Source organism: Trichosurus vulpecula, chromosome 1 (assembly GCF_011100635.1).
Source record: "Trichosurus vulpecula isolate mTriVul1 chromosome 1, mTriVul1.pri, whole genome shotgun sequence".
NCBI lineage: Eukaryota > Metazoa > Chordata > Mammalia > Diprotodontia > Phalangeridae > Trichosurus > Trichosurus vulpecula.
In genome coordinates, this window is record NC_050573.1 from 234,447,940 (window position 1) to 234,474,838 (window position 26,899).

General features: G+C 38.7%; 1 protein-coding gene across 1 annotated transcript in view; it reads left to right on the forward strand.

Annotated features, from left to right (window-relative positions):
- The window catches only part of AKAIN1 (A-kinase anchor inhibitor 1), a 48,481-nt gene that overhangs the window by 14,764 nt on the left and 6,818 nt on the right, over positions 1-26,899 (forward strand). The gene's annotated exons all lie outside the window — the stretch shown is intronic.

Genomic DNA, 26,899 nt, shown 5'->3' on the forward strand with positions numbered 1-26,899 from the left:
AGACAAAAACAGGAAAAGGACCTATATACACAAAAATATAGCACTTTTTTTAAAAGTATTTTATCTTTTCTGATTACATATAAAAACAATTTTCAAAATTCATTTTTTTACAATATTTTGAGTTCCAAATTTTTTTCCTTCCCCCCTTTCCTCCCCCTCCCCAAGATGGCAAGCAATCTGATATAACTTATACATGTGCAATCATGTAAAGTGTATTTCCACATTAGTCATGTTGTGAAAGAGGAAACAGGACAAAAGGAAACAAAAACATGAAAAAAAAAGAAAGTGAAATTAGTATGCCTTAATTTGCATTCAGACTAGACTTCTTCAGTTCTTTCTCTGTATATGGATAGCATTTTCCATCATGAATCTTTTGGAATTGTCTTGGATCATTTTATTTCTGAGAAGGGCTAAGTCAATCACAGTTGATCATCGCACAATGTTGCTGTCACTATGTACAATGTTCTTCTGGTTTTGTTCACCTCGTTCAGCATCAGTTCGTGTAAGTCTTTCCAGGTTTTCCTAGGACTATCCCCCTCATCATTTCTTACAACACAATGGCATTCCATTCCATTTATATACTACAAATTGTTCAGTCATTCCCCAATTGATGGAAATCCCCTCAATTTTCATTTTTTTTTGTCACCACAGAAAGAGAATAGAGCAGTTATTTTTATGGTGGCATAGAACTGGAAATTGAAGGGATGCTCATCAATTGGGGAACGACTGAACAAGTTGTGATATATGATTGTGATGGAATGCCATTGTGCTGTAAGTAATGACGAGGGGGATAGTTTAAGGAAAACCTGGAAAGACTTACATGAACTGAACTGATGCAAAGTGAAGTGAGCAGAACCAGAAGAATTTTGTACACAATAACAGCAATATTTTAATGATGATCAACTGTTAAATACCCTGATCAAGGCAATGATCAGAGATAATTCCAAGGGAGTCATGATGAAAAATATTATCACCTCCAGAGAGAACTGATGAACTCTGAGTGAAGATTGAAGCATATTGCTTTTGCCTTGCTCTATTTTTCTTACCTTTTAAATTTTTTGCAACATGGTCAATATAAAAACATGTTTTACATGTCTTCAAATGTATAATGGGTATCATACTGATTACCTTTTCAATATGGAGAGAGGGTCTGTAGGGAGAGAATTTGGAACTCAGAATAAGAAAAAGAATGTTTAAAAAATAATTCTGAAATGCTATCCATCCCCAGAGAAAGAACCGATGGTGTCTGAATACAGACTGAAGCATACTTAAAAAAAATTCTTACCCTGCAAGAATATTGTGAGGACCAAATAGGACAATATATGTAAAGCATTCTGCAAACCCTAAAGTTCTACGTAAGTGCAAGCTATTACCCTTATGATATTTCAGAACAAAGAAACCATTTGACTTTCAGTTGGGTAGTAGTACTTCAATATTCATGAATTTATGATTTCATTAATGAGGGTGCTCCTTCTACCTGTGCAAATTATAATCCCTGTATTCCTTAGCAATCTTCATGAGTTGCTGTGTCTCCAAATTATGATCTCTTGGCCAACCTTCTGGTGATGAGTGTGTCTGAATTTAGCTAGTCTGGTCCTTGATTGACAGACAAAATGGTAACACTGATAAAACAAAGTTCCTTGTTGTGAGGACTTGAACATTTTAATTTCTAGTCATTTGTTAATAATCATCAGTCATGATAATAGTCATAATGAATCAGGTATGCTGGTGACTACACTAATAGTCCTTCAGGTTACCAATCATATAATTAAACTATTTTTTTCCTCCCTCACTAACAGGTAATTAGAGTATTTATTGATAATCCTTGTGTTGTTATAATTTTTCAAGCCCTTATTTATCTTAAAATAAAATACTAATAAGAGAACAAATTGTAATATAGTACCTTTCATCTTCAAAGCTTTTTTAAACCTTCAGCTTTTAAATGCTCTCTGGTTACTTATGAAGTATTCTATCTAGGAAAAACTGGATACATTTGCCTCATGGAAAGAACACTGTGTTGTTTGGGCCAACTCAGTGATTTTGGGGCCTCTGTATTTCTTTTTTATCCAGTAGATAATGAAATGGAGTGCCAGTGAAGAAACAAATGATTTTGCCAAAATGCTTTGGTTTTACTTTTTGAAAGTTCACTGGTGCACACGCAGCAGTTTGTGACCTGTAACATCAACACTGGGCCATGAACCAGGGGTAATGTACCTCACCCCTATTGGACTAGGCATGAGGTATGTTTATATACTTGATTTCAAGACTGAATATGGAAGACTGGGTCCTCAGTTGGTATGGTGTCCTGCAAAAAGCCTCAGTATCTTGTTTTTGAAAAGCTTATTTTCAGAAGCCTATCATGACATTGGGTACAGAGCAGGGAGGGGGTATGGAACAGATTTCAGAATAAATTTTAGAAGTTTACGTCTTTTATGTAGAAGTGGAGGGCATCCAGGACACAGTGGAAAAGAGATTTTATTAGTGCTTTTGAATGCTTTTCTTTCATTTCGTTCATCTTCCCTATAGCCTGTAGACTGTTAACAGCTGTCCATTAGGCAGACCTTGCCGCTAGTCAGTCATGAGGCAAGCACAAAGAGGGGGAGGGGAAAGAACCTGTTCTGACAGACCTCTTTGGCCTTCAGTTAAATGTCTGGGCTAGAAATCTCCCCAAGCATACAGCAGTATAGATTGGTTTAATACAGAAGTTTTATAGAACATTTTGCTGAGCTAATCTTGTAGCATTAAGAAACTACCACACTGACCCCAGACACCAGTTTATTCCTTTTAACAAATAAAATAGTTTGATATCATGTTGACGTTAGCTTAGAGGCTACGTTTATATAGCAAAAAATCAAATAGATTGTTGGTGATTATTCAACATATTTATATCCTTTCCTTCTCTCTTATATATCCACCATCCTCATTCAGATCCTCATTTTCTCTCACCTGAACTATTGCAATAGTCTTCTTTAATATGTTTTTATTTATTTTGTTAAATATTTCCCAGTTTCATTTTAAAATGTTTTAAACTTTCATTCTTTAAAATTTTGAGTTCCTCGTTATCTCCCTCTCTCTAGTCCCTCCCTCACCCCTTGAGAAGGCAAACAATATGATTATACATGTAAAGTCACATAAAACGTATTTTCATATTAGCCATGTTGTGAAAGAAAATCCACACAGGGAAAAAAAAAACCAAGAAAAATAAAGTTAAAAAAAAAGTATGGTTCAATTTGTACTCAGAGTTTATCAATTCTCTCCCTAGAGGTGGATAGCTTTTTTCATTATGTGTTCTTTGGAATTGTCTTGATCAGAGCTGCTAAGTCTTTCAAAATTGATCCTTGTTACAATATTGCTGTTACTGTGTACAATGTTCTGTTTCTTTGATAGTCTTCTAACTAATCTCTGCTTCAAGTTTCTCCCCACTTGGATTCATCTTCTACTTAGCAAATGAGTGACCTTATCCTCCCAAAGTCCAACATAAATAACACAAAGAAAAGTCTAGAACAGGCCATTTACCAATCATGATTTTAAAAAATCTTTAATATCATTGAGCGTTTTAAATCAAAATGGAAAAAAAAAACTAGGTGAAAGGCAATATATCAGCTCTTAGACACCCAACTAATAACATTCTCTAAAAAACTTTATATTTGAATTATGTATATTTGATGAGAAAATTGTTTTACCACTGAATTTTTTTTCCAGTGTGGTTTAAAAGACTCAATGGTATTACAGACTTTATCTGTCATGATTGGCCTGTCTTCTCCCATTTTATTGGTATTGCTTCTGCTGGTCATTGGGAGGGTAAGGTTACTCAGTTGCTGAATTGAGGGTGGATTTAAGGAGAGGGAGACCTGAGGCAGAGGGTCTAGTTGGAAGATTATTGCTATAGCTTAGATGAGAGGAGATAAGGCCCTGAAAAGGGTGGTGACTGTATGAGTAAGAAAGAAAGGAAGAATATAGAGGTACTATGAAGGTAGAAATAAGATTTGGTAACAGATTGTACATATGGGGTTAGTGAAAGTGAAGAGTTGAGGATGACACCAAGGTTGAAGCTCTGGGTAACTGAATGGGAGAATGATGATACTCTTAATAGTGATACAGAAATTTGGAAGATGGCAGGATTTCTGATGGCTATGGTATATCCAATTCGAGATGTCTAAAATGTCTTAGTGCAGACTAGGGCTATATATGTATGTTTATACATACATGTATAAGTATATTATACATATGTGTGTGTATATATATATATATATACACATATATACATACATACTTTTTTTCCATAGAGATAATAATTGGACCCATGGGAACTGATGAGTTCATAAGATGAGACAGTAGTAAAAAGTGTCCAGAGCAGAGCCTTGGGGGCTGCTGTAATGTTAATACAATTTGAAGATCTTCCCCACCCCTTAGTAGGCCTATGAGACCTGCTTCGAACCTGAGTCACGTGGAAGCCTGAGTCACATGAGCCTGGGTCACAAGGGTTGTGATGCCCTCTAGCCCTGAAGAAAGGTATATATGCTCTGAGGTTAGCATTTTGCTTTGGGGCTCACTCATTGGAAGAGTGTTCATGTGATTTAGCCAGATGGGTAGCCGTTAAGGAGCCCCCCATCCTGGCTTTGAAAAACCCAGATGTTGGTGCTTCTCTCTCTGGTAACTATGTATGTATTACTTTTGGTCAGACAGTTGGAAGCTCTGTCTGTTGGTTTTTGCTGTTTGTCTTTGCTCTGTTTATATAATTTCTGCTTGTAATTTCTGTTTGGTATTTTCTCTGAAGTTCAGGGTGCTGACTTTTCCCCTAAACTAAGTGAATGATGTGCATATCTCTATCTATATATCTATATATCTATATCTATATCTATACATATATATATATACACACACACACACATATATATATACACACACATACACACACACACACACACATATATACATACACACATATGTTTGATTAAAGTAAGATGGTTGACCTCCTTTAAAGTTGCTTTCCTTTAGAAAACCAGATCAAAGAATCTGTGCTAGCAGCCCTCTTGTGTGCTGGTGTTATTGGTCACACACCCCCACAGCAACTGCTAGTTGCATTGTTGTTACAGCTGGCCATGGTTAGTGGGCATGCCATGGTAAAGAACTCAGAGACTAAGAAGGAGCAGTTAGACAGGCAGCAGGACAACCAGGAGAGAACAGTATTAAAAAAATCTAAAAAGGAGAGGGTATTTAGAAGGAGAAGAGGCTCAATGGGACAAAATGGTCAAGGGGTCAAGAAAGATGAGGAGTGAGAAAGGCTATTTGATATGGTGATTAACTTTGGAGAGAGCAGTTTCAGTTGACTGAAGAGCTTGGAAGCCAGATTGTGTTAAAAATGAATGATAGAGGTAGAGGCACTGAGTGTAGCTGTTTTTTCTTTAAGGATTTTAAGCTGAGAAGGGCAAGAGAGATACAAGATTATAATTATGGAGATAATAGGATTAAATAAAGGTTTTGTTTGTTTTTAGGATGAGGGAGACGTTTATAGGTACATTTATAGGGAGCAGTGAAAGAGACAGCATATGGGAACGTTGAGGTTAGAAGTATATTTCAGAAGGTTTCAAAGAGTGAGAGGAAAGGAAATAAAGGTACTGAATAGAGATAGCTTTTTCAAGGACTTAACTGAGGTGAAAGATATAGGACAATAGTGGGGATGATAATATTCAGTGAAGATTTTTTTAAGACTGAAGGAGATTTGGGAGTGTTATAGACAACACAAGAAGTCACAAGTAGATTATGAGAGATTAAAGATTAAAAAGAGAATGGGAATGACTGTGGAGGCAATATCCTGGAGAAGAAAGGAGGGGTTGGGATCAAGGGCACACACATCAGGATTGGTCTTGAAAAGGAGAAGGATTACTGCTTCATCAGAGAGTGAAGTAAAGGAGAACAAGTAGGGGATGATGTCAGAGACAGGTGAGATGAGAAGAGGAGAAAAACAAGTTTCCTAGAAATCCCTTCTGGGTTTTTTTTTTGGTGAAGTATAAGGCCAGGTCCTTAATTGAAAGGGTGAATAGAAGAAATGCCTATAGCAGGAAGCATCCTAGCAAAGCCAGGGACATCCTGTTAGCACAGGTACTTAGATCTGCTTTTAAAGGAAAGCAACTTTAAAGGGGTCAGCAATCTTCTTTAATTACATTCACTAGTTCCAGGCAAAAGTTACTCCCCTGAACGTCAGAGAAAATACAAGCAGAGAAATTAGAACAACACACCGGGTTCTGCCTGCTTGAATAAAAGCAATATTGCTATACACTTTACATACATCACTGGATGACAGAGCCTTTACATCTGAGCAGTTGGGGGGTCTGAACATATAGCTACTCAGAGTCTCAACCAGGGAATCACAAGGTCCTTTTCATAAGCCAATCCCCAAAGCAAAATAGCAACTCAGAGTACACACACATAAACACACACATACATACATAGATATATGTATGTATGTACGTATATGTGTACTTCTCAGAGCCAGAAAGCATCACAACCCTAGTGACTCAGTGCCTAATCAACTTAATCCTAAAAGGTGCGAAAGTCTTCCTACAAGCAAGCCTCCTCTAAGCAAGCTTCCCTTTATGGGCTCCACATGAGGCCTATTAATGGGTGGGGAAGACCTTCACATCCCATTAACATTACAGTGCCTTTGAGATGTTTGAGGAAGGAAGAGATGTTTTGGAACATGGTTAGTGTTCTAACTAGTCAGTATTGGTTAATGAGATAATTAGGGAGAAATAGAAGGATTGTCTATCTGAAGCCAGGGCCCAGTTGATATTCGATAATAAATTTGTAGTGCATTTAGTCAACATGGTTTCATGATTCCTTCCAGCTCTGTTTAGCAGCATATGAGTAGAAGTTAAGGACATCAGTGTTCTGAGTTAATCCAAATTGGATTCTGGAAAGGTATGATTAGAGGTAGGACAAGGGGACAAGAGATTTGAAATTAGAGGCTAGGGTAAAGTTAAAAAAGTATATAAAGTAAAATTATTCAACAGGTGGTTGAGACTAAAAGAGGAGGAGAGTATAATAAGTTCATGGATAATGATATGAAAATACTGAGGACTGGAGGGATTGGAAGCCATGGAGAAGATGAAGAACAGCATCCAAGGGTTATAAGGCATATGGAAAGATGGAATCATAAAAAGATTATGATAGGGTAAAGGAATTTCAGAGTTCAAGAACATGGAAGTAGAATACTTGTAGGTGATCCATATACATAGTTGAAGTAAAATGGAATAGTAGATCATGTGAATTGAGTGGATTAAAGAATTGGGAAGTAAGATTACTGGAACTACATTGATATGTACAGTATGTTGAAATCTGAATATGAAAGCACAAGTTGGAATATAGAAGACTCTTATCTAGGCATTACTTAATTGAAGAGGAAGGAAGACTATCCTGGAGGTTGGCAAATAATATCTACTAGAGTTTGGATTAGATGATAAATTTTGATAGCATTAATACAAAAAAGGGAGGTTGCTGAATTGAAGTAGAAGGCAAGTTTATAAATGAGTCAGGTAGTATTCTGAATCCTCCCATCATGAGCAGCAAGATGAGTTATGAAAGTGAGTACAGGGTAATTAGGTCCCCTTGAGTGCCAGAAAATAGAAGAGATTAGAGAGAGGATGAGGCTTAAGATAAAAGGAAGTTTTAAATTAGGGAGCAGGCATTCTAAAGGGCATAGTAGGGTGGTCATATCAGAATGGATGTTGTAGGGCAAGGTGTGGATGCGAATGAAGGAACGCACAGCTGGGGTTGGGGGATGGGGCATTTTTTTTTTCTGGTAGCCAGTAGTTAAGTATCATTGGGATGGAGAGACTAAAACAGAGTGGCAGTATGGAAGCAGGGGATAGTGAAAGAAGCACTGGTAAGCAAGTCAGGAGACCTGAGTTTGAGTCCTGATCCCTGGTCTAGTTGTGCAATCATCCTTTCTCTGCTTCAGTTTCTTCATCTATAAAATGGGAGAGTTGGAATATATAGTTTCTACCATTCTGTCCACTTCTAACATCCTTTGAGTCCTGTTTCTGAACATAAATGGCCATCCCACTTATAGAATGTTTTAAATTTTTGTCTCCATTTGATATCTAGTCACAATTTCAAAAGAAGCAATTTAAAAGATTGTTTTGCAATCTGATTTTTTTTTAAATAAACTGCCCAGTACATTATGTGATGCATATAAGTAAAACAGATGGATGAAAAAGATGTTGAATCATACTGTTCAGCCTTCTAAACACACATGCTGATAACAATGTCTGCCAACTAATCTTTTTTTTTTATCATTTGTGAATGTTCTGTACTGATTCACCTGATCACGTTTATAGGACTTGGGAATATGTACTCTAATTTTCTTCTTCTTGGCAATGGTTTTAATTTGTCTCTATTAATTTTAGTCAGGGCTTCTAAATGAATACCTAGAATTCTGCCAAGAAGATAAAATAATTTGAATTTTAAATATAGAGCATCTAAAACCTGCATATGTAATGGTGGGTTTTTCTCCCCTTCTTCAGTTAATCAATTGATGGACTTAATGAAGTTTTAAATATGTAAACAAGATGGTTTATACCCTGTGATCTCCTTGTAAGGTGTTTAGTCATTTTAATTTGGCCAAAACATTTTCATTTCACTGTACAAAGTGATCAGTTGAATTATAAATACCTCTTGGCCTCTGAAAGAATCAGACACTCATAAGCCAGTTCTGAAGCTAGAAATCCAGTAGAAAAGTAATTGAGCCTTAAGAACCTCCAGGCTTAGGGCTCCCTCAAGGAGGCAAATCCTTGTAGCTATAAAAGAGAGAAGCAAGGAGAATGGGGATGGGGAGAAATAAGTCTAGAGGGAACATTTCACTCCTCTCCCACCTCCATTGGTCCATCTGAGAGATTGTATAATCAAAAGACAATGCATTCAAATGAGAGTTGGGAAGCACACAGAACAAATGAGGCAATTCAAGGACAGGCAGCTTCAGGACTCTAAAAGGGCATTGACTCTAAGAACGCAGAAGAGAGCTATGTTGTTGATCAGTCATGTCCTACTCTTCGTGACCCCATAGATCATAGCATAGCATGCCAATACTGGCCATGGGGTTTCCTTGGCAGAGATCCTGAAGTGGTTTGCCATTTCCTTCTCCAGCTCATTTTATAGATGAGGGAATTGAGGCAAATACATTGAAATGACTTGCCCAGGGTGACATAGCTAATAAGTGCCTAAGGCCAGATTTGAACTCAGATCTTCCTGATTCCAGACCCAGTGCTCTACCCACTGCATCACCTCCTTGCTTCCTGAATAGAGCTTATCATGCCTAGTTAGCTTAAGGGTAACTTCATAAGGACTCCTTGAAAGGAGAAAAAGACTTCCAGCTAGCAAGAGCTATGAGCTTACCCTTTGCCCAAATGAGCAAAGTCTCCTTGGTGACCATGCATATGCAAAGGGAGAATATGCTTCCAGTTTGGGGAATGTTCCTGTAACAACTGTCTTTACTATACTACCTTAGTAAATACCCTTTGCTAAAAGCTAATTAAATCTTACTAGCTGAGAAATGATGCGGAGCTTAGCAGATGGGAGCTTATGAGTGACAGTAATAACAACTCCTTTGCAATAGAAGGCTCTCCCAGGGACCAACTGCCCTCTCTCCCAAGTAGCAGCTTCTTACACACATAAGGGAATTTATTCATAAAGAAGAATTCATATTAGTTTCATCTGTATCTGATGGGTGAGTCTCTGCCCTCCTTATAAAGTTGAATCTGAATATATCTGAATTTATTTCTTTTCTGTATTACACAAATGTCTGGATTATGCTAACTTCATTTTGCCTTTTACTAGTTTTTATTTCTTAGGAAAGGTAGTGTCTGAAGTCACATATCTTAGCAAAAAAAGCCTCTGACTACTGGTTATATGACAAAGGGATTTATGGGGGGATTTAGGGGAGGGTTATATGAGAATATATGGAATATATGAGAAGGGATTCTGATTAACAGAACTTGGCAGTCAAAGGAGAAACTTGTCAAAGAATGGTTAGGGGTTATGTTTGGACAACGGAGATTTAGTGTGATAATATAAACTGATAACAAAATAATAATAAGTAATAAAATATAAGAAATATAATAATAAAAATAACAGAAACAATAAATAATAAAAACAATAAAACTGATAAATATAGAGGCCAAGACGTGCACTTCGGGGGCTTCAGTCATTTGTTAAGTTATTCAAATTAATCCAGTTAGCCAAATAATTATATATTTGTCCAGTTTTTATTGTGCCATAGCATAATAGCATAAGCTATGGTTGTGGCTAGAAGGCTAGTACCATGGATGAAGCCCATCCCTAGCATTTGATCCTTTCCTGTGTCATGGTTCCCTCCTCTAGACTTTCTCCATTAGCTCTGAGGTACCTGTTCAGGAGGTAGGAAAACACAGGAGAAAGTGCATGGGCTTTGGAGTTAGAGTATCTGCTTTCTCATCCTGGCTCTGGTATGTTACTACCTATGCAATGCTGGATGAGTCATTTAATTTCTCTGGGCCTCAGTTTCTCATTTGTAAAATGAGGATGCCAGATTAGGTAGTGCTGGGCAGGAGAACACACGGGAAGGCTGCTACCAGGTGTCCTAGCACAGTTCCATTCTTGAACCTGGCAGAAAGGAAGACAGGAACCAAGTCATAATAAGAGGTTAAATAAGCTTATTTTATTCTCATCTATTCTTCTCAATGGGTTCCTGATCAGGGGAGCACCAACTCCTATAGGATCCCCTAATGACCCTTCTTGCAGGGGCAGGCAAGAAGTGGGGCAACTACCCCTACATCTCAATGGGGTCAGTTGAGACAGGCACAGCATTCCAGCTTGTGCACTCCCCTAAATCCTTGTAAGCCTCAAAGAGGACTGGTTGAAGCAGGTACATGCATTCTTCTATGCATTACCCAAATCACAAATCTCCTGTGGGTTCCCCACTTACTGACCAGTACCCACCTGCTTTATAGGGCAACAGACAAAGAAAGCATATTGCCAGCAATAGCCTCACAAATTTACATGACCTCACCCCTATATCTTGCTGTGCAGTCACGGTGGGTATTTACAATTTTAAGCACAAATGTTTATATTATTTATCATTATGTAATGCTGTGCAAGCATAGTGGAGATGTTTAGAAGTCATGAGCATGGGAACTAGAGGTTTTTATGGCCATAGATCGTGAGAACTAAAACTCTAAGAAAGAATAACAAAAATCCACCTTACATACACTAAAATCCACCTTACACCTTCTCAGGTCCCTTCTAACTCTAGATCTATGATCTTATCATGCCTAGTTAGCTTAGGCTAGCTTCCTGTTCTTCTACTCAGAGCTTAAACACTGGGGCTTTGCCCAAAGGTGGAAACACTTTTAACATCAGTAAACCAGGAGGTTGAGGAGAGTGTGAGTTAAGAAGTTGGGAAAAAGAAACTAGGTTCTGAGTATCTGTGAGAATGTTGCTTTATGCACCTCCCTTCACCCCCTTAAGGTGCCCTGACCCATGTTATCCTCTCCCCTCCTCAGGTATTTCTCTTTTCTTCCATCTTTTCAGGTGGACCTGATATTCTCCTGTTTTCCCTCTGCAAGGAGTAATATAGTTATCCCTTTCCACAGTGCTTGGGTTAGGGGCACTCTGACCCTCATGATTTGGAAAATCTGCATAAGAATTTTTGGCCCTGTCTTCATGCCAGAGAAGAAGTCTGAATTTCTCTTTTTCTTTTATGGGGTGCTTATAATACCTTATTGTAAAATTTTGGTTAAGTGTTTGGTCACAGGCTCTGTGTCATCTGTGGCTTCCACAAAACTCCCTCCAAATTCCCATTTCTTATGCTGACCCACAATATATCGAAACCATGATGGGAAAGTTGTGTGGAAGGCATAACTGTGCTTCCCAAAAAGGGTGAAGATTACTCTCAGTTTTACCTTGTTTACTTCATCCAGTGTGAAAGGGTAGGGATGGGAGAAAATAAGCACTGATATGGTACCTAATATGTGCCAGCTGCTTTTACAAGCATCTCATCTGATCCTCAAAACAACCTTGGGAGATAGGTGCTATTATTATACCCACTTTACAGTTGAGAAAACTGAGGCAACAAGCGGTTAAATGACTTGCCCAAAGTCAAACAGCTGCTTTCTGAAATCAGATTTGAATTCAGGTCTTTCTGACACCAGGCCCAGCACTCTATCTATTGCATCACCAAGGCCCCTCTTTTGAAGTAGTGAGAGCATGGGGCATATATCCCATGGGTTGGATGAGATATTCTCTGAGGTCTCTTTTCGTTCTGAGGTTTTTCCCCCTTAAGTCACTTTTGTAACTACTTCTCCTTCCCACTTAACTCGCTCTGTCTTAATTCCTACATTATTGTCATGTGGAATAGTGGGTAGAGTCAGACTTGGGGTCAGGAAGACCTGGATTCAGGTAGTACCTTTGACATACACTGGCTCTCTCTGCCTTAATTTCTTCACCTGTCAAATGTATGTAACAAAACTTGCTCTAGTTTGTTCACTAGTTTGTTTTGAGGATTTAAGTCAGATAACGAAGAGGAAAGTGCTTTGGGGAATTGAGTGTCTTACAAATGCAGAAGATTATTGTCATTTCATTGAATAAGGAACTTGAGCCTCATAAACTCACCACATGGAGTCTGAGGTTCCACAGACTATGTATCTCTATAAAACAAAGCAAAATAAAATGTCTTAATCTTCTGCTCTCTAGCACTCTCAGAGGCAGAATGATAATAATAACCAGTACCTGCAGGCTGAGGCCAACAGCATGAGATGAGACCTCATATCGATTTTGTAATTCACATTTTAAAAACATGTGTATATATACATATACACATATGCATATATGTATACATGTTATATATGTAATAAGAGATCATTTGTCTATACATGTCAAGTCTATTATTTCAACTGTGTAGGAAACTCTCAGTAAGAGACCCCCTCCATCAATGCTGTTTAGGATCCACTCTCTATTTTATATACGGCCCTGATAGAGATGCATGGGAGGGAGGAGGGATGGAGAAATCATTTTGGTTATGAAATTTAAAGACTTCATAAGGTATATAATTTTGAAAATAGTGACCTCGAAATTGAAAGTTCTCCTTCTCCCCCCCTTCTCTTACTCAGGCATGTTGTCTGTGCCAGCTTATGGTGGCATTTCAAGGGCATAGGCTTGTATTCCAAGATGGCCCCATCTGCCATTGATTCTTATGCTTTACTGCTCTTCAGAGCAGAGAAGTTAATACACCTGGGGAAGGGGGCAGAGGGCAGAGAGCAGCTTGAGAGAGGGAGAGAGAGACTAAAGTGAAAAGGCAAGAAGACAGATTTGAGACATAAGAACGTAGGAAGTGAGTTTATAGAGCATGACTTTGAATCATGGTGAGTATTTTTACATACTTTCAATGAATTTGTCTAAAGGAGCAAAGGATCTTTGAGGATGGCCAACTCAGCTTCCCTTCTATGCTCCTCATTGATTTCCATTTTTTATTCGTTGTTGTTTTTTTTAAGTTTACTTTCCCCCTCTTAAGTGGGAAAGAAGGAATAAGGTTTAATGTGTCAACCTAGAGCTTGGTTAAAGGAGGCAAACAGACTAGGTGAAATAAAAATTAGTATAGATTTATTCCCTTGGAGCTAGCGGTTACACGATCATGGAACCAGAAGCAAGCTTCTGATTAACTTGAACAAGAGAGAGAGAAGGTTTAAATAACAATTCAGAGCTGCAGTTTATGATCTGCATATCAAAGAAAGGTAGTTCTTAGGTACAAGGTAACTGACAATATAGGGTCACTCAGAGATGCAAATGTTTCTAGACCACAGCTCTGGCTTCAGACTTTCTGTCACCACTGACAATAAAGATACTCCTGGTCTTTGAGGTTGTTGAGGTGGGAAAGGGGGATTTTTAGCATAGAGCAAAAGCAGTTTGGAGGCTTTAGATATTATCGGGGTTCAAACAATCTGAAAGGTTTGGCAATGAAAAGAACACTGGACTAAGGAATCATAAGGTTTGAGTTCTAGTTCAACCTTGGTGACTAATTAGCCATGTGATCATGGGCAAATCACTTACCTCTCCTGGCTTCTATTTTCCCATTTGTGGAATGATAGGGTTGGACCAGATGATCTGGGAGATTTCATTTAGTCAACATGCCTCCCCCTAAAAACCACAAAACCAATAATCTTATGTTTCTGTGATTATCAAAAATTTATGAAGCTCTGTACTCAATAAAATTTACCATTTGTTAGGTAACAAGCATCTATTAAATACTTACTCTGTTCCAGGCTTTATTGTAACTAAGAGCTGTGCATACAAAGAAAGGCAAAAATAGTCACTAATCTCAAAGAGCTCCCACTGTAACGGGAGAGACAACATAAATTCAGAATTGTACCTTGGGCAAAAAGTGGGAGGATATTGAAGGATAGACAACTAACTTCTTTCAATTCTCTTTTTCCTGTTCTGGAAACTCATCCCAAGAAGTGAGTTCATAAGATCTTATATTTTGAGCTGGAAGTGACTTTACACATCATTGTATTCAACCCTCTCAATTTACTGGGACCTAGAGAAATAAGTGTTACTCAAGCAGCAGACATAGAATGTAAACCAAGATTTGTCTCCAAGTCTAGTGTGCTTTCCACTGAAATAAATCAACAAGATTTTAAGTGTCTACTATGTGCCAGGCAGTGAGGAGTAAAGGCAAAAATGAAATAGTCTATGCCTTCTAAGAGTTTATATTCTGTACCTTGATTTACTAACATCCTTCCATTTTTTGTTATTTCCACTTCAACTCAATTACCAAGGAAATCTCTTTAGACATACTGGAAACTGTTCTGCCAGAAAATACTGGCTCTTTAGAAGCTACTTAATCTGGAAGCAGTGAGTAAGAGGGTTGCCTCTTGGGTGCCCTGTGGAATGGGCTTCTCCAGAAACTGAGTAAGAAATATTTTTGCAAAATTGTTTTACTAAAACTTTGATTGTTTTGGCAACTTGTCCCAGTGATGTTGGTTATTCTTCCCCTTCTCCCCTCCACTTTCTGGGGTGTATGGGGGGGCCCAGTGTCTGTGGTCAATGAATGTTGTATTCTATAGCGATTTCTGTTACCTTTTGAAGACAGTGTTATTGTTGGGGCGGAGGCAGAGGTTCAGATGGGGAGAATGGAAAGTGACACAGCTTACTTTGAGTCACTTTTTCCAGTGTAAAATAATTTGGTTAAATGGTTGTTAAATGATCCTTGTGTTAATGGAGTCAGGCAGCCCCCGGGGCCACATTACACCTTTCCCCCAGTCATTAGTACCACTGTGTGGGGCTGCTTCTGCGGATGAATCAGCAAGACCTGATTCAACAACAAAAGTTCTGAGTGATGAGCAAGTGACATCTGTGTGCTAGTCATCAATAAGAATGAATGATTTGACCATTCGCTGTCATTCACAGCCCTAGCTTTGCTTTGTTTTCACAGCCAACTTTGTAGGAAGAGTCCTCTGTGCTGTAAGTTACAGGCTCCCCAGAATAGGGAGGAGAGGAAATGGAGGACGGCCACAGGAACAATGACCACAGAGGGGCAGCAGAGGCCGTGGAACTGAGGGAGGCCTGCTCAAGGAGTTACTGGCAGCCGGAACTGGAGCATCCTGCTCAGCCAGCCAGCTGGCAATTCCCTATAGGGAGCAAGTGTCCTCCTAGGCAGACACGGGCCATTTCTTCCTCTCTCTTCCTTTAACCTCCAATGACATATGGAGAGCCCTTTCTCTAAGAGTCTAGGGAGCAGTTTCCTATACAGTCAATTAGTTCTTCCTCTGGCACTACTGACCTCTGATTTTCCCATTTGTTTGTTTTTCTAGCCCTCCTTGTATGAGGCCTCTGACCCTCCATCACAGCCCTGGTCTCCTCATTCACACTCCACGTTCTATTTTTCAATCTTTTTCCAGCATCTTGTGGAAGACCAATAATAGTTAACACCCTCCCTCAAACCATAGGTGGGATATGAGGCACAGAGGATTAGTGGTGGGCAAATGTGAACCGTGAGAGGGTAATAGTTAAAAGAACTCAACAAGGGACTTATCCAGCATGCCTAGCCTCCACCATCCAGATCAGCTGACCTGTTTTTTTTTCTTTTAAAGGAAGTTTTCTTGATCTTTCTTTTTAAAATAGCTATCATTTCTTAGTATACCACTTCCGTATTGAACCCTTCCTCATGTGTGTGTGTGTGTGTGTGTGTGTGTGTGTGTGAGAGAGAGAGAGAGAGAGAGAGAGAGAGGGAGGGAGAGAGAGAGAGAGAGAGAGAGAGAGAGAGAGAGAGAGAGAGAGAAAGAAAATGAGAATATGTTACAGCTCACCTATTTTGTAGGCGACTGGCTTAAAACCTTATTAAAAAGGTGAGGAACTGAAGGACAGGAATAATATCCAAGTCCATTTTGGTTTATAAGGGATTCCTATTTCTTTATTTTTTTCCTTTGAGAAAAGAATCTTTAAATTATTTATAGTACGACCCTACGCTGGAAGGCCCTATATGATGAAAGATCTGGTTTACTTCTGAATGAATGAATGAAAAACAATTAGTAAACACTCACTTTGTGCTAAAGGCTAGGAATACAAATAGAAAAGTGGCAGCTGATATTCTCAAATTCATATTTTAATGGAGGAAGATAAGACAGATAGGAAGTTTCAACTGTAAGTCCAATGGAAAAGTCTAGTGGTCCTAGGATACAGTGACAAAGCAGATGATGATTCATCTTCATTAGTTAGAGAGTAATTAAGCATTTAACAAATGCTTCCTATATGTTGAGCATTGTACTAAAAGCTTAGAATATGACTGGCAATAATATAGTTGTGCCCGCAAGGAACTCACATTCTTTTGGGGAAAAGACATGTAAACAACTAGGTGCATATGAGATATATACAATGCAAATGGCAGATAAACTCAGAGGGAAGGGGTAAGGACTGGAGAGGCCTCTCACAGAAAGTGAAATTTAAGCTAATTCTTAAAGGAAGCCAGGAAATCAGGAGATACAGGTGAGAAAGGAAAGAATTCAGGGCATAGGGTACAGCAGGGAGAAGGAATGGAATCAGGAGATGGAGTGTTGTGTTCAAGGAATGAGGAGACCAGTGTAGCTGTGTCATTAAGTACCTGGTAGGAAGTAAGGGGTAAGAAAACTGGAAAGGCAAAAGGGGGTCAGATTATGAAGGTTTTAAATGCCAAGCAGAGAATTTTATAGTTGATCATGGGGGTTATAGGAAGCCATTGGAGTCTGCTGAGTAGAATGGTGACATGGCCAGAACTGTGCTTTAGGAAAATCACTTTGGCAGTTGAGTGGAGGATGCCCTGGAGTGGGGAGACCGAAGGCAGGAAAATCAACCAGAAGGTATTGTGGTGTTGTGATTGTGCAGGTGTAAGGTTATAAGGTCCTTAACCAGGGTAGTAGTTGTGTGAGTGGAGAAAAGGGTATTTATATGAGAGATTTTGTGAAGATAGAAATGAGAAGACTTGACAACAGATTGGATATATGGAGTGAGTTTGAGTGAGGAATTAAATATGGCACTTAGGTTGTAAGCCTATGTGACTAGAAGAATGGTGGTATCCTTGACAATAAATCATGTTGAGGTAAACTTTATTTTTTTTGGGTGGGGGAGATGTCAAAAAGACAGCAGATGATGAAGGATGAACTTAAAACTGAGAGTAGGATCTGAGGATTGTATGGATAAAGATGATAATTGAATCCTTAGATGGTTAGGGGATAACCAAGTGAGACAGTATAAAAGGAGGAGAGAAGAATACCAGGAAAAATCTTGGCAAATACTCATGGTTAGAAGGTATGACATGGATGAAGGACCAGCAAAGGAGACTGAGAAGGAGTAGTGAGACAGGAGAACCAGGAAAGCGCATTGTAGTGAAAACCTAGAGAGAACCTCATCCCCAATATCACCTCTTAGAAACTTTCCTTGATCTGTCTCTGGTTCTGCCCAAAAATAGAATTTATTTTAAAGAACTGACCATGCACAATTGTGAATTAGACCTTTCTATGTTGGTATCTTATCCCCCAGCTAACTAGAATATCATATCTTGGGATCTAAGATTACAAATAAAAACTGCAAAATAAAAACTTAAAAAAAAATACCTAGAGAGGAGAGACTATTTAGAAGGAAAAGGCGATCAAATGCTTACAGGTAAAGAAGAATGATTATTGAGAAAAGGCCTTTAGATTTGGCACATAAGTGATTGTTAGCTGCTTTGGAGAGAGTAATTTCAGTTGATCAATGAGGTCAGAAGCTTGATTGCACAAAGTTAGGAAGAAGTAGAGATTTACTGGTATTAGTAGAGATAGCTTTCACATTTAGTTGTTTTGTTCTTCGTTCTTGAAGAGAACCATGACCTCAGGAAGGTGATAGATGCAGGACTTGCAAGTGAATTAGATTTAAGTGAGGGAGGGCTGTGCAAGGTCATCAGCTTCACTTTCTCCTCAGGAGTCATCTGGGTCTAGTGGCAAGATATAGATCAGGATGACTGGACTATAGCTAAAAAGGGGAGGAGAGATTCAGGATGGTAAACTATAAGCCATAGTCGGATTTTTAAAGAGGAGGAAGCAGTCCTAAATCTCCAGCTGCCTATTGGATATTCTTAACTGCACATCTCATAGATATCTTAAATTTAACATATCTAAAACCGAACACAATTCCTTTAAAAGCCTCCTTTCTTCCTAACTTCCATGTTGTTGTTGTTGTGTTTGTCCTTCGTTCTTGAAGAGGACCATGACATCAGGGAAATGATGGCATGACTTTGATTTGAGTGAGGGAAGGCTGTGAAAGGTCACCAGCCTTGCTTTCTCCTCCAGAGCCATATAGGTCCAGTGGCCTGATATTCACCAGGATGACTGGAGATGGCTCAGGGTGCATTGGGAGACCCTGGCCCATTTAGGCTAAGGTCTTTTCAGGTGCTCACTGTGAGTGAGGTAACATCTATTCAGTGAATAGGCCTCTTTAAGAAGTTAATCAAGGGATGGCCCCTTTAATCAAAAACTCAAAAACAAAAAATCAAACTGGGAGGGGAAGACCCTCAGGGTTCCTGGCCAAAAGAGAAACAGTTACTATTTGGTATTTACATTCACTCTGTGCTAGGAGGGCAGGGATCTATTATCCAATTTATGAGCTCCAGAGTGAGGTGGGTTTAAGGTTTGGCTTTTGAGAAAGAAATTTAGACAGTAAGTAAAGAAGGCAGCCTTCAGCAACTTTCATGTTACCATTCAGTTGTTTGTCCTTCATTCCTGAAGAGGACCAATGACATCAGGATGGTGATATCTTGACTTGTCTTTGACATCGGCCTTACTCTCTCCTCCACTCATGAGTCCTGCTCAGTATTCTTACTGTACTATCACTTTTCTTTCAGTCATACAATTTTGTACCTTAGTATCATCCTTGACTCCTCACTCTCTTACTCAGTATATATAATAAGTTAATCAAGCCTTGTTGATTCTACCTTCATTATATCTCTTGTACCTGCTTCCTTCCCTTCTATCACTCTGGTTCAGGCTGTCATATAACTTCACGCCAGATTATTGTAATATTCTCCTATTTGGCCTCTGCCACAAGTCTTGTCCCACTCCAGTCCATCTTCCATTCAGCTGCCAAAATGATTATCCTAAAGCACAGGTCTGACATATCCCTCCCCAAAACTCTTTCTATTATCCCTAAGACCAAATATAAAATGCTCTGCTTGGCATTTAAAGTTTACAATAACCTGGCTCCTTCCTACCTTGACAGTCTTCTACCTTACCTGCTCTATGATCTATACTCTATGATCCAGCTACATTGACCTACCTGTCATTCCTTAAACATAACACTCAATCTTGCTGACTTCATGCCTTTTCATTGCCTGGGATGCTCTTTCTCCTCATCTCCATCTCCTGGCTTCCAGGCCCATTTAAAGTAGCACATTTTTTTTTCTAGAAACATTTCCTGATTCCTTTTAATGCTAGTACCTTCCCCCTGAAATGATCTTTAAGCATATATGTATAAATATATATTCTTGTTTTTGCATAATTATTTTCATGTTGTTTCCCCAGTACAATATGAACTTCTTGGGAGCAAAAACTGGGTTGTATTCTCCTTTCTTCTTTTCTCTGGGTTTCTTTTTTTTTTTCTGAGGTTATATAATAGAAATTTGTAGTGGACCCAAGTCAGCATTGTCTCCTGACTTCCTCTAGCTCCATTCCACAGCATGTGAATATGAGTGAAGGAGGAAGATGGTGGGAGTAATGTAGAGCTGGGGCTTGGTTGGGTATATTTGGGGTAAAAGGATAAAAAGGATTTCAGCATTTATGAACACAGAAGTGGGACATTTGTGGTGGATGGCAAGATCAAAGTCATGACCATCTTTCTGTGTAGCTGAGGTGCAGTGGATAAGTAGGTCATGGGAAAGGAATAGATTGAAGAATAGAGAGATTAGGATATATCTGACAGAGCATCCATTTGTATGTCGAAGTTCCCTATTTTAAGAGGAGGAATTGAGACTGAACTCGCTGGGGAAGGAAGGAGAATGTCATGAACATCGATACCTAGCAGCCATGAGGATCTTCACTGGATAATAAATTTGAATATCATGGACTTCAAAGGTATGACAGTGGTGGAGGGAGAGTGTGGAAATGACTATGAAGAACTAGGACTATTTCAGACTTCCTACCAGTGGAGATTCCCAGTGAATCAAAGGGAAAAAGTATGACTGAAAGTTCAACTTGTACTGGAAAGGGTGATCAGGGATGAAGTGTAGTCAAGGGGGAGGGCCAAGTCTCAGTCCCTTTCAGAAGATGGAAGAAGTAAAAGAGGAGAATAATTAAGATGAAAGCAATCTTGTTAATTATAGAAGAGGCACAATGGAAGAGATGCAGAGAGCATGGGAAGGGGCAGGTAGATCTAAAGAGGAACATTGTGAGAGGTAGGTGCCAATATTATTCCCATTTTACAGTTGTAGAAACTGATGGACACAGAATAAATGACTTGTCCAGGATCCTATAGCTAGTAAGATTTGGAGGCTACCCTTTGGCTGAATCCAGACTTCACAGAACAAATCCCCTTCATCAAAGGATTTGTTCTGTAAAACTTGGATTCAGTCAAAAGGCTGCACCCAAGGACCTAGAAGGCCACATGTTCCCCAACCCTGTAGGAGTCACTGCAATTCCATGACTTGTAGGTCCTGAGCTGTGTCCTCTGGGAACTGAGGAGGGTAGTGGTGGTCTAGCTGTTGTCGGTTTGACTCTCCTGCAAATGCTGCCTCCCTAAGGATTTGTCATGTAGGCTGGCTTTCTTTTGGAGGACATTTCTCTATTACCTGGTTCAGAGCCAGAGTCCTGGGAGAACTTTATATTTGGTATCCCAATGTAGGCCTGCAACACACTGACTACAACATACAAAAACAGCCTTATCATGACAAATAACACTAAAAGGATAACAGAGACCCTGTGTAGTATATTAAGACCTAACTCATCACAGGCTTAAGGGAAAAAAAATTAAACATCAAATTGCTCTATAAATGTGGATTATGGTTATTAATAATATAATTAACCTTATAACAAAACTATGAACAACTGGTAGAAATGAGAATATAGTTAGGTCCTGATTAGTGCAATAATAGATCCCCCAAGTGGGCACGTATATTGAAATTTGTACTATTCAAAGTTATAATTATGTAAAATATGGTAATTGGTTCTAGCCCAATGAAAATATACAGTATAAACTTGAATAATGCAACCATTTCAGGAGATTCATTATTCACACTAATTGGGACCTAAATCTCCTACTTACTACTACGATTATTTAGCATTAATATAGTACTTTGATGTTTGCAAGGTGTTTTATTCATATTGTCTCATTCTTATCCTTGCAACTCTAGAAAGTAGATGCTATTATACCCTTTTTACAGATGAGGAAACTGAGGTCAACTGAGGTTAAACAACTTGCTTAGGTCACACAGCTAGTCATGAGGCTAGATTTGAATTAGATCTATGCTGAGACCTTCAGGCCCAGTTCAACCTAGCCTCTTGAATAGATTTTTGACTTAATATGAGGAAAAAAAGTTGCTAACTTCACCCACCAGGTAGCATTAATAGACATATTACTTCTGTTCATTAAGAGAGATCCATGTGAGGTGCCTTGTGCTCCCTCTGGAAGTGACAAACTCCAAGGTTCTCAGTGAGTGAATAATCTTTTATCCAGCAGTTTTGCATCACCGAGTTGGGGGTAGTGCTGACTTTTTATCTAGGGGGTGTTGATTTTCCAAATGGAATCAACTCTTAAGCCCTCACCCCTGATAAATACCACCTCTTCTCTGTAGTAGTTATAGTTCAGTAAGCCCTAGTCACATGGTCGTGATATGATGGAGTTGGCCCCTCATAGTGACAGAAGGCATGCTTGGATACTACATAGAGTACTTTAAATAGAATAAATTAAAAACAATAAAACAATGCATAACAATAAAGCAATGCATTATATATGTATATATGTATATGTACATATGCATATATGTGTGAATATATGTATCTGAGTGTATATATGTATATATATTTTATATATATATATATAGAGAGAGAGAGAGAGAGAGAGAGAGAGAGACAGACAGACAGACAGATAGACAGATAGACAGACACACACACACACACACAGACAGAGACAGAGAGAGTGCTCAGCTATAGCCCTACAGTCTTTTTCAGATCCTGAGAATCTTCAGAAAATATGTAAGGTTCTCAACCAAGGACTTTCAGGAAATGTTCGGCTCAGTTTGCTTAGCCCTTGTGACTATTCCTCTTTTGAGTGGCCAAAGCATGGTAGACAAAAATAATACAGTTCCAAAGTGATACTCAACCCAAACATCCAGCAGGGCCAGGCATTACATGAAGAACCAAGAACTCAGGATCTAGGACCTGTCTCAAGGATACAGCATGGACTCAGGATCTGGTGTGAGTTGAAGGCCAGTGCTTTTTCTGTCTTTTTTTAAGTTCTTGTCACTGACTGGGACCTCTAACAAATTGCTACTGTGGCTAACCTATCTTTGGAGCCAGATAAGTACACTGAGAGGCAAGCTCTGACAAGGAGCAGTGCCACCAATCCAACCTCATGTCTCTGATGTTCAGACCTCTTCTTCTAGAACGCCTCTATTTCTGTTGCATCTCATCACTTCATCTCTTGCTCCTCCTTTCTGTAGCCAAATCCCTGACACTCTATGGAGGTGTGGGAAGGTAAGCAAGAGTGAGAGAGGGGCTATATAATAATTAGAGTTCTCTAAAAGTGATACTAATACCATGGAAAGTAATGAGTTCCTCATCTCTGATGGTCTTATTAGATATGGAGGAGATTCCTAATCAGTTGTGAGTTCAACCAGATGACCTCTTAGGTCCCTCTGTCCGATGATATTCTATAAAGGTTTCGCCATATCTATTTCTAGAATATACTATAAAGACTGAGAATGTGGGGCAAGGGTAGCATAACCTAGTAGAATAAGCATTGGAATTGGAATGAGGGACCTGGGTTCAAATCCCAGGTCTGACCTTTACAAGCTGTAAGACCCTGAGCAAGTAATTCTGAGCCTCAATTTTATTAATCTGTAATGTAGGTCTAATAATAGTTGTATTCCTTAACTCACTTTTTTTTGTAAGCAAATAACTTTCTGATCCTGCTGAATGGGCATTGATGTGCTTCTTAAATTTTTTCATTCCCAACCCCCTTTCCAATTTTGGCAATGTTTGTTGACATTCCACGGCCTGACGGCATGCACAGTGCAAAATGTGCACGCTTTGTGTTTAAGAAGCACATCAATACACATACTGCTGAAAGGGCATTATGGGCCCTTTCATGACCCAAACTAGGTTGTTTCTACTATATTGGACATTCTTGCTGTTGTCTACCTAATTCTCTTTCTACCAGCTTAGATCTGCTCAGAATATAGTTGAGGGAGGGGAGAAGAAAACTCATTCAGCAAAGTCTGAAAATAAGTTTCACTTTGAAAAAAGGAGCTTAGAAAAGTTTGCAATGGCCCCTGAGATCCTTTCATGTCCCTTTTCAAAACACAGGATTACTTTCTACCTAATCCCCCTTGCTCCCATAATTGTATATTTTCTTCAACTGATGAGGCTTCTTGAAGTATGTGCAAGCGGACACCTTGGGGAACATTTTCCAAACTCCATTTCTCATCAAATGAAAGCATTCCCCTGTGTGCTGGAAATGATAGACAATGTCAAGGGGGAATCTGACACCTTTTGCCTTTGAGCTTTTTCTGTTCTCTTTAAAGGGTTGGCAAGAAAGGCTTTTAGGAGAACATAATTCAGGTGTGAAATATAGCCATAGCATTTTCCTAAGAAAGATTGATTTTCTATTTAAAAGGCAGTTTTTCTTCTTAAATGTCCACCACTTCTAGGGGCATAGTTACAACTGAATCTGATTACCTATATGAAAGTTAGCTCTCAGTTTCCACCCTTAACCTTTTTCCACACTGATACTAACATGGAAAGGATCACAGGAGACAATTATTTGACTGGTAAAAGTATAAAACTTGCAGCCAAACCACCATGTGCTTAATTTTTTCTATATAGAAAAATAGACATTTGGAGCTGTATTGTCCCGTTGTATATTAATCCAGTTTAGTCACCAAGAAGCCTGCTTAATGAATGATGTGCAAAAGAGATAGATAAGAGGTATCAGTATGAAACAGGCAGAAACAGATTAAAATGTGCTTGGGAAATATTAAATAAAATACAGTAATACATACGTGTGTATATTTGTGTGTATATATAAATATGTATATATACATATATATGTATGTATATGATGTTAATGTGAGATTTTCTAAGGCAATGTGCAGCCTACAGGGATCCTTATGTATGGCTTAGTAGTCCCCATTTCTACTGAGTTTGATGCCAACATGATAGTTAATTATATTCATAACTTCCCAATCAAGTTGTAGCCTTTTCCTTTCGCATTCAACTGGAATTTTTATGGGTTGTTTGAAAAGAATCTACTAAGAGTTGTACCATTCAGTCCTATTACTACACAATTTGTTACATGATATTCAAAATATTAAAAATATCTTTTGATATTTTGAAGACAAAAAGGTCAAAATATGTCCTTGGCATTATATGTGTAAAAGTGAGATGTGCCAGTGTTAACAAGTTTCACTAAAACTTAAAAATTTAAGTCAAATATTTGAGTCAAATAATAAGTCCAGTATTTTATCGCCAACTGAGTACAAAACACTGATCCAGGCATCAAAGAGATACAAATAGAATAAAAAACCCCACCTATTCCTTTCACTCAGGGGGATTATAGTCTTCTAGGGCATTGGTGTCAAACTCAAATAGAAAGTGACTTAGAAATCACAAATTAACATTATCTATGTTTTATGATATTTTAATTTATTTTGTTAAATGTTTCCTAATTACTTTTTAATCTTGTCTAGGGGCACTCAGGAGTTTTGCAGATGAGGTGGGGCAGGTGGGAAGTCTGATACCTCTGTTCTAGTGCAGCACTTCTTAAACTGTGCATCTCGACCTCACATGGGGTGACAAAACATTTGGCAAAATGGCTAAATGGTTCTGAATACCCAATGACCAAAAATTAATTCAAAATCAAACATGCAATGAATCTGAGGTATTTCTGGCAGCATTTGCCTGTGTTGCATCACGCAACTTCACTGCAGCCTAGGTTCTGAACACAAAGCATGCACATTTTGCACTGTGCATGCCGTCAGGCCGTGGAATGTCAACAAACATTGCCAAAATTGGAAAGGGGGTTGGGAATGAAAAAATTTAAGAAGCACATCAATACACATTTATTAAGTATAGATTATGTGCCAGACACTGTGCTGGGGATAGAAATACAAGCAAAAAGAGTAATAATCCCTTCTCTCAAGGAGCTTACATTCTAATTGGGGGAAGATAAAACATAAAAGGGAAGCTTGGGGGAACATTAATGGGCATGCTGGTAAAGTTAATAGAATCAGAAAAGTTAATTTGCAGAATTAACCTTGTAATAAAAAATAGTATACAAAAGAGGTATACATACAACCATGAGAAGGCAGAGTAGGGGAATCTCATTTTACATTGGATGAGGAAGAGACAGCATTTGAATTGAGTCAATAATAATAGGTAGGATTTCAACAGGTGAAGATTATGGCTTAGGAGGATTACAAGAATAGGGCAAGGCCCGAAATAGAAAAGCAAAAAATGTTTTTGGGGTGTTTGAGAGTTAGAGTTTAATATCCATTGGAGAGAGTAGTATGAGATAAAACTGAAAAAGAAAATAAGCCTTGAATACCAGGCTAAGGTACTTGGACTTCACTGAATAGATAATAGAAGCTAGTGAAGAGTTTTGATCACAGTAGTGACTGACTAAAGCATAAGAAAGCTTCATCTGCCAATGATGCAAAGGACAGATTGGAAATGAGATGGTTTAGAAGGCACTTGGAATAGAAAGGGAATGAGTATAAAAGATATTTTGAAATAGAATCAGTTAGGCTTGATAAATTGATTAGAAATATTCAGGCAGCAGAAAGTTAAAGATAATGCCATGGTTTAGAACCTGGTTGGTGCCATTAACTCAAACAGGAAAATCCAAATGGGTTTTGGAGGAAAGATGAGTTGTTGGAGCAGCTTCTGTGGAGATGTCCTTTAGGCATTTGGAAATACAGGTTTGCAGGTAAAAGCTGGCCAGAAAACAACTAATTTCAGATTGCCTATACATGTTCCAGTCTCCAAGGCACTTCCATTGTTTGTTATCATTTTCCTGGAAGCAGGGTCCCCAGCTTCTTCACATGGGCGGTGCTATCAGCAATTGAGGCAGTCTCTGTTACACCTCACTGAACATCTGGAAGTGACAAAGATAAATCCTGTAGTTGCTACCATCCCATTTAGGAGGAAAGGAG